We start from the raw sequence: 6975 nt of genomic DNA, 5'->3' as shown, positions 1-6975 counted from the left end.
TAATAAATGTTATTTGCAGTTAACAATTTTCTTTTTTCTTTATTACAATATTTATGGCAAGACTAGGTATACTAAAGATTAAAGCTGAAAAGATTGTTTGTTTATTTGAACGCGCTAATTTATGGAAGTACTGGTTCGAATTGAAAATTTGTTAACTTATAATTACGTAATAAATAAAAGCAAAGACTTCTAAAACATTCAGATTTCTTAATTCTCCCACAAGTGTTAGAAATGGGAGTGGAGTGAATGGGAGTGGTGACTCAGGACCATTTACATAAGAACTTTCGAGTTACTTTATACAAAATGCTACCTTACATGGTATTTATTTAAAAAATGAATGGACAGACTTTGAAAGCGTAGCTTATTCATTTATTTATTTGTATAATAATTGTTGTGGAATCAATACAATTTTAAGTATATTTTCTAGCTTCATAACCCCTATTTTATATAACTGGTGCCAAAATGCTATGAGTAATGATTTATACCACTAAATATCAACTCATAACGGCCGCAGGTGGAAATCATAACCCTGTCAAGAAAGTGGGCTAGAGAAAATTGCAAACAGTGTCATATCGCGGTTCATACAATAAGGAAGAATGTTACATAAACAATACCCCCAAGGCAAACAGCTTGAGCCTCTCTTAATAGAATTCTGACGGTGCCATCTCCCCAAGTTTGTAAAGCATCTTTTACCTTGTACCCTCTTGCTATGGCTATAAAAGGTGGGTATCGCCTTGAAGCGCTGCCAGCTTCCAATACATGTATTAACTTTCATACACCCGTTTCTGGTTATTATGTTGAAAGATTTAAAACAGCAAGTCATGCTTCGAGCTATTGTTTTTTTATCAAAGGAAATATAGATATCCGTTATATCAAAATATAGGTTTGTTTTAAATTTTAAAGTGCCTCCTTCGCTTTGTACGGGTTAGTTTAGTAGTTAAAAACTATGGCCGATAATATCAATAATATGTATGAAATAGTGTATCGAAATTATAAAGCCCTAATAATATGACGGTAATATAACAATTTGACACTTACACACTAAGTGTCAATTTCAAACAACTGTTATTTCCTGCGAAAACGACACCGACAATCCTAGTAACATATTCTGAATGTAAACAATTACAGTTTTAAAAGACTTAATGCCACTTGTTGCGTGTTTTGCTCCACATATCGCTGTCGCGTGTTTCCTCGATGCAACAATTTAGCAGAATCCAATATGACCCGCTTGTATCAGCTTCCCTTAATAGTAATTGTGAAAAAATTTCCACGAATTTCCCCGCCCATTTCGTTCAGATTCAAAACTTTCTTCGAATGCCAATTACGAGAATTACCTATTATCTAAACTCATGTTTTATTAACAGTTATTCGTATGAATAATGTATTATTACACGAATATAACGAAAGCAAATCGCTGAAAGTGCGAAAACCCATTTCACGAGTACATAATATTAATTTACATTACGGTTCAGACTGTATTAACGAAAACAGTATATTAGCTTAACATCTACAGACTAATTGAATACATTTCAATATGAAATTCTGTCTCCTCTGCGCTATTTTCAAATGTAGATACTAATTTGATGAATAGGAATTATGTGTCTTTTAATATATACCACACATTGCTACTAACTTATAGACTTTGATATGGCGAAAAATGTAACTAAAGATATTGAATTGTCATTGTTGATTACTTCAAGCACTTTTTTTAATTTTAATTTTTAAATAAGCCGAAAGCTATAAATAGTGATATGAATATTATTCTTAAGTTTACTGTGAAGTGACGGTGACCACATTTTTAAATTCAAAGATAAGGTTGTGACACTGTAATTTCCTAACCACCGCATTCATAAAGTCATTAATTTTCACACATATTAATAATTATTAATCACAAGCATACATTAAATTACCAACCAACTAATCTACGACGTTTATTTGTTTTCATCGCGACAGATTACGAGCGATCACACCTGCCAATTAATATCGCACAAACATCAACCCGACGGCCATTGCGCATTCAATGTGACCAATCAACCATTCCACTGATTATAGTTCACGGAACACATAATTTTGCGGTTGATATCGACTCGAAATAGTTCAACAGCGCATCGAATTAATCACTAGATTACCGGTATAAATGAAATTTGATCGCCAATCACAAAGGATTACATTGTTTAGAAGCTGAAACCAACGCTGTATTGACAACGTTGTGCAGTCTGATTAATCATTGAAATTGTATACGTGGCCTTTGTTATTGCTCTTAGTTAAAAGCAATTTTACCGAAGCTTCAAACGATATACGGCTTTTGTGTTCGCGCTTAACTGAATAGTTAAAACTTGTTTCATTTCAACTCTGTATACCTATTGAGAAAACTGGTAGCCAATAAATAAGAGCCAATAAATATCATCATAAAGAATTTACAAAATCTTTAACTAAATGATTGCATAGATAACAATTATTACCATGGTTTCTTAATATAATATTTTAGTACTTGGAGGACCGAGCTCGGTATTTTTTGTTGTTTTTTTTTATAAATTGTGTTTTTTGGAAATAATATTTAAGTATTTTTATTCGCCAATAGATGTCAGGAAAAGTCATAATAAATTGGGACTACTCAAACGCCTCCTATTTGTAAAAAAGTAAGTTTAAGTCGATAAAACACGAATATGACATTTTCTAAAAAATATTCCTAGCTAGATCGATTTATCGCCCCCGAAACCCCCTATATACAAAATTTCATGAAAATCGTCGGAGCCGATTCCGAGATCCCAATTATATATATATATATATATATATATATATATATATATATATATATATATATATATATATATATATATATATATATATATATATATATATATATATATATATATATATATATATATATATATATATATATATATATATATAACAAGAATTGCTCGTTTAAACATATAAGATTAATAGTGCTATAACATACATATTCATAATAGAAATATCGAAGTGATGAACAAGAGTTGTTGTATATAGACAAACTTAACATCAGCTTTACAATTGTTAAATATTTTTCTACATTATGATAATAAGCAATTACGTTAATTGACCGTCCCTTCAAACTAAAGAATACTACTAAAGATAATCAATAAACATCGATTTAATCAGCTCTACGGAAACTAATTATGCTAAGTTGATTCTCCGATTATATGAGTTTTCAAAAAACTGCCTTTATTTGAAGCTGCTTTTCTTATAATATATATACATTAAGAACACCCTGTACATATACCACGAAGAAAAACATAATTTAGTTATATTAAGTTTGGGATAATGAAATAATTATGTTCCTTTCTCTTTAATTAGACCTTCTAAATTAAATTACATTTTTTAAACAATTAGGCGCGACGTTAACTAACTTCGCGTAATGAAATTCAAAGATATTCAAGGCGTTCTCTTTTTTGGTCGTAACTTTTATTTTTTATCTGCAATATTCCAGTAGGTGTACAATTTTAAAATATCATAGCATATTATGGTTATGCTCATAATAATAAGCCAATAAAAATCATACTTTCAGACATTTACAAGTTGCCATACTATAATTAAAAATTGAATTATTATCGAACTAACAATAATGTAATAACTAACCGAACTAACAACTAAAATAAAATTTGTAGTAAGATATAACTTACGGAATAAATAAAGGCTTTTATTATTATTAGTATCATCAAGTTACAGAGTCTGTCAGTTACATATTTATTTTATACATTTAGTTATTTGAAACTTGGAACAGACAAACAAACTTAGACATCTAAACACATAGATACAGAAAACTCAGCTATTACCCTATATTTCTATTTCTAATTCTATTCTATTTTAGTAGTAGAATTGTAACGATAGATAATAGTAAAGACCACCAATGCTGTCAGTTCATAGTGAAAATAAAAATAACAAATACATCAAATTCTAAATATAACAGCGACTTAGCTGCATAAAATGCGTGTATTACCATCAGTTTTTTCCACGAAATATATCCATAAGCGAAGAAGACTTGATTAACAATTCAATACAGAGTTTAACAAATCTATTTATGTTTGCCCCCAAATTTATTAGTTGCTTTAACTAAAAAGAGGCAGAGCAATGGAAAATTATTTATACTCGTCTCAAAAGCAATCTCAGACTTACAAGATAACAAGAGCGGCCAAATCGAAGTCAAAGTAATAATATAATTTCACAAGAAAGGATAATATCTCTCTGTCGTGATCGCGATCTGTTCGGACAAGAACAAATATTGGGGTATTCGTCTTCTAATCCCCTCTTGATTTCATAAATCTTTTTGCTATTTGATTTGATTTCACTCGATTGTAGAAGAAAACTATTTAATATAAGAATATATTCATAAGCAATAGCCAATAGTACTAACGCTTTATTCTGTGACGTCTGTGACGTTGTTTTTATTCTGTGACGGCCTAAATTATACAATAACACAAAGATGGTCATCATTTTCTAACTTCGATTGCATATAAAAACATTTTACACAAACACTGTTACGTACACATCTAATTTTGATAATAAAAAACATTTAAAGGTATTAAAAATTCATATTGAATTTAAGATGTGTGATCTGTTAGTAAATGAAATAAATTGTATGTAAATTTATTTTTATATTTCTAGCTATGATGTTGATGTGACTCAGTAAGCTGTGGTGGCTCAGTGGTGAGAACCACGGACTTCAAAATCGATACGTCGGGGATCGAGACCGGGAGAGCGTGCAGGAAATAAATTGATTTTTCAATTTATCTGTACGTGTTGATAACATCATCACTGCTTAAAACGGTGAAGAAAAGAAGAAGAAAGAAACCGGCATGTCCAAGAATCAAAATCATGTAACATCTGCCAACACCCACACTTGGCCAGCGTGGTGGATTATGGCCTGAACCCTTATAGGAGGCTTTTGTCCCAGCAGTGGGAACACGTATGGGCTGATGATTAATGACGGTCATATACTGAGTAAGATAAAAGCTTCAAAATTTTGAGAAACTGTATTATTTACCTACCCACATATTTTTCGCCAAGATAAAAATCAATATAAAGTGTTTAACTTTATGAACGTTTCAAAACATCATCTGACGTATTTCAAATATTTCAGAAACAGATTTCGAAAGTTAATTAGTTTCAATTAGAAAATTATAATTGAATTGGCTCGTAGATAATAAGGGTAATAAATTAAATGAATAAATGTACGTCAAAAAATGACTATTGTTGACCTTACAGGTTTACTTAAGCCATTATGGTTGTCTTGAAGAAATGGGTTCAGTTTATTTAGAGTTAAAACGAATATATTAATTCGGTCAAATTCTTATAGCCTGATCGCTCCATCATAAGAACCTATAACATAATGATTTATTAAATTCCACGGTCGCATGCAGGCCAATAAGGGCCCGCCATATCACTTTGATGTCTAGGGCAGCTATACATTACCACGTTTGCGAATTTCGCTCAATGGAGCACACATAAAGTCGCATTATGTGATTTATGAAGCCTACATTATATAACCTTTTCTTTGAAGTTAGGACCGTAGGCAGTATTATCATTGTGATTTCGGGCAGGGTCTAGACTTGGGACATAATCACCAATTTGTGATAATCTCCCGTTTACGACACTGAAGCTAAGTCTATTATGCACACAAACACTTTTCTTTTTCTATAGTTCTATATCAATAGAACTACGTGATGAATTCCTTTAATGAACGAAAAGAAGAAAAATCCATAGAATATAAATCTACTGATATTTATATTTTTATTCCATATTCGCATTTAAATCTGTCTTCTTTAAGTTTACACAGTACAACATAATAGTTCCTCATTTTAATCAAATAACACAAAATATTAACGGCACAAATAAAAACTTAAAATCACGAAAGTTCTTCTTCCATTTGTTATGAAATCATAAGAAAGAGCAGAAATTCGGTGGCGTTGCTAAAATAATGCAGATCCATAGAAGAGAGCATTTCCTTACTTTCCTCGGGCTCCCCAAGAAAATGAACCTTCAAACAATGGGTGTAGTTTATGGCTTTGTAGGCAAGTGTTTCAGCTTTATGAACCGTAAATTGTGCTAGTGATGGAACTGTGAGTAATTCGATTCAACGAGTGCTATGAGATGTAATACTTAATTATTTGCCTTTTCCTTCTTCTTGGAATAAAGGCGGTGTACTAGAACTGGGGTTGGAAGTTGCACACTGAGGTGTAATGTTGTTTACTTTGTGTACTGCTTAATACTTTTTATTTGTGAATGCCTAAATTAACTACACTATACTTTTATAATTTTAGATAACGATTCTCTGATTCATTTGCTGTGATTAGACTTAATTCTTATTTCTGTGTATTTAGTAAGAAAATAAAATAGTTATAAATACTGCCATTAATACAAAAAAATATTTATTTGCATCCACGCCATACCATATAATTAAATTTAGGTTATATTCAATACTAGCTATAATATATTACGCAATCCAAAATAACGCTGGAACATTAATATAAAATATTTCTTTTTACCGCGGTGAAAGGAGTTTCACCGCGGTAAAAAGAAGCCTACATGAATCTCGAGTCAAAAAAAACAATCGCACAGTTGCGATATGAAATAAAGGCAATCTAACACACTTTCACTATTAAAATACTTTAAGTTAGAACTTTAAGTGTATTAGTCATATTTATAGTTTATATTAATCCGCTTTAACTTAATTGTTTCAATGGTTATAAAAACACAGCACTGGATTCGTTTTAATTTACATTTACATAAAGTTTTACCGTCCATTATTTTCAAACGGCTGACCGTTGTTTTTTACAACAATACCGTAATTGAATGCAGTTTCATTTAATTCATTTATACGTTAAAAGGTCGTACATTGATTTGAACAAATAAAATAAAGTGATCGATTAATTTCCTTTGTTTTAAAATAAATGTAAATATTTAGATTTTTTTTGTGTTTTTCAACCGGCTTCC

Source organism: Zerene cesonia, chromosome 12 (genome assembly GCF_012273895.1).
Source record: "Zerene cesonia ecotype Mississippi chromosome 12, Zerene_cesonia_1.1, whole genome shotgun sequence".
Lineage (NCBI taxonomy): Eukaryota > Metazoa > Arthropoda > Insecta > Lepidoptera > Pieridae > Zerene > Zerene cesonia.
Note: the sequence above shows the minus strand (reverse complement) of the source record.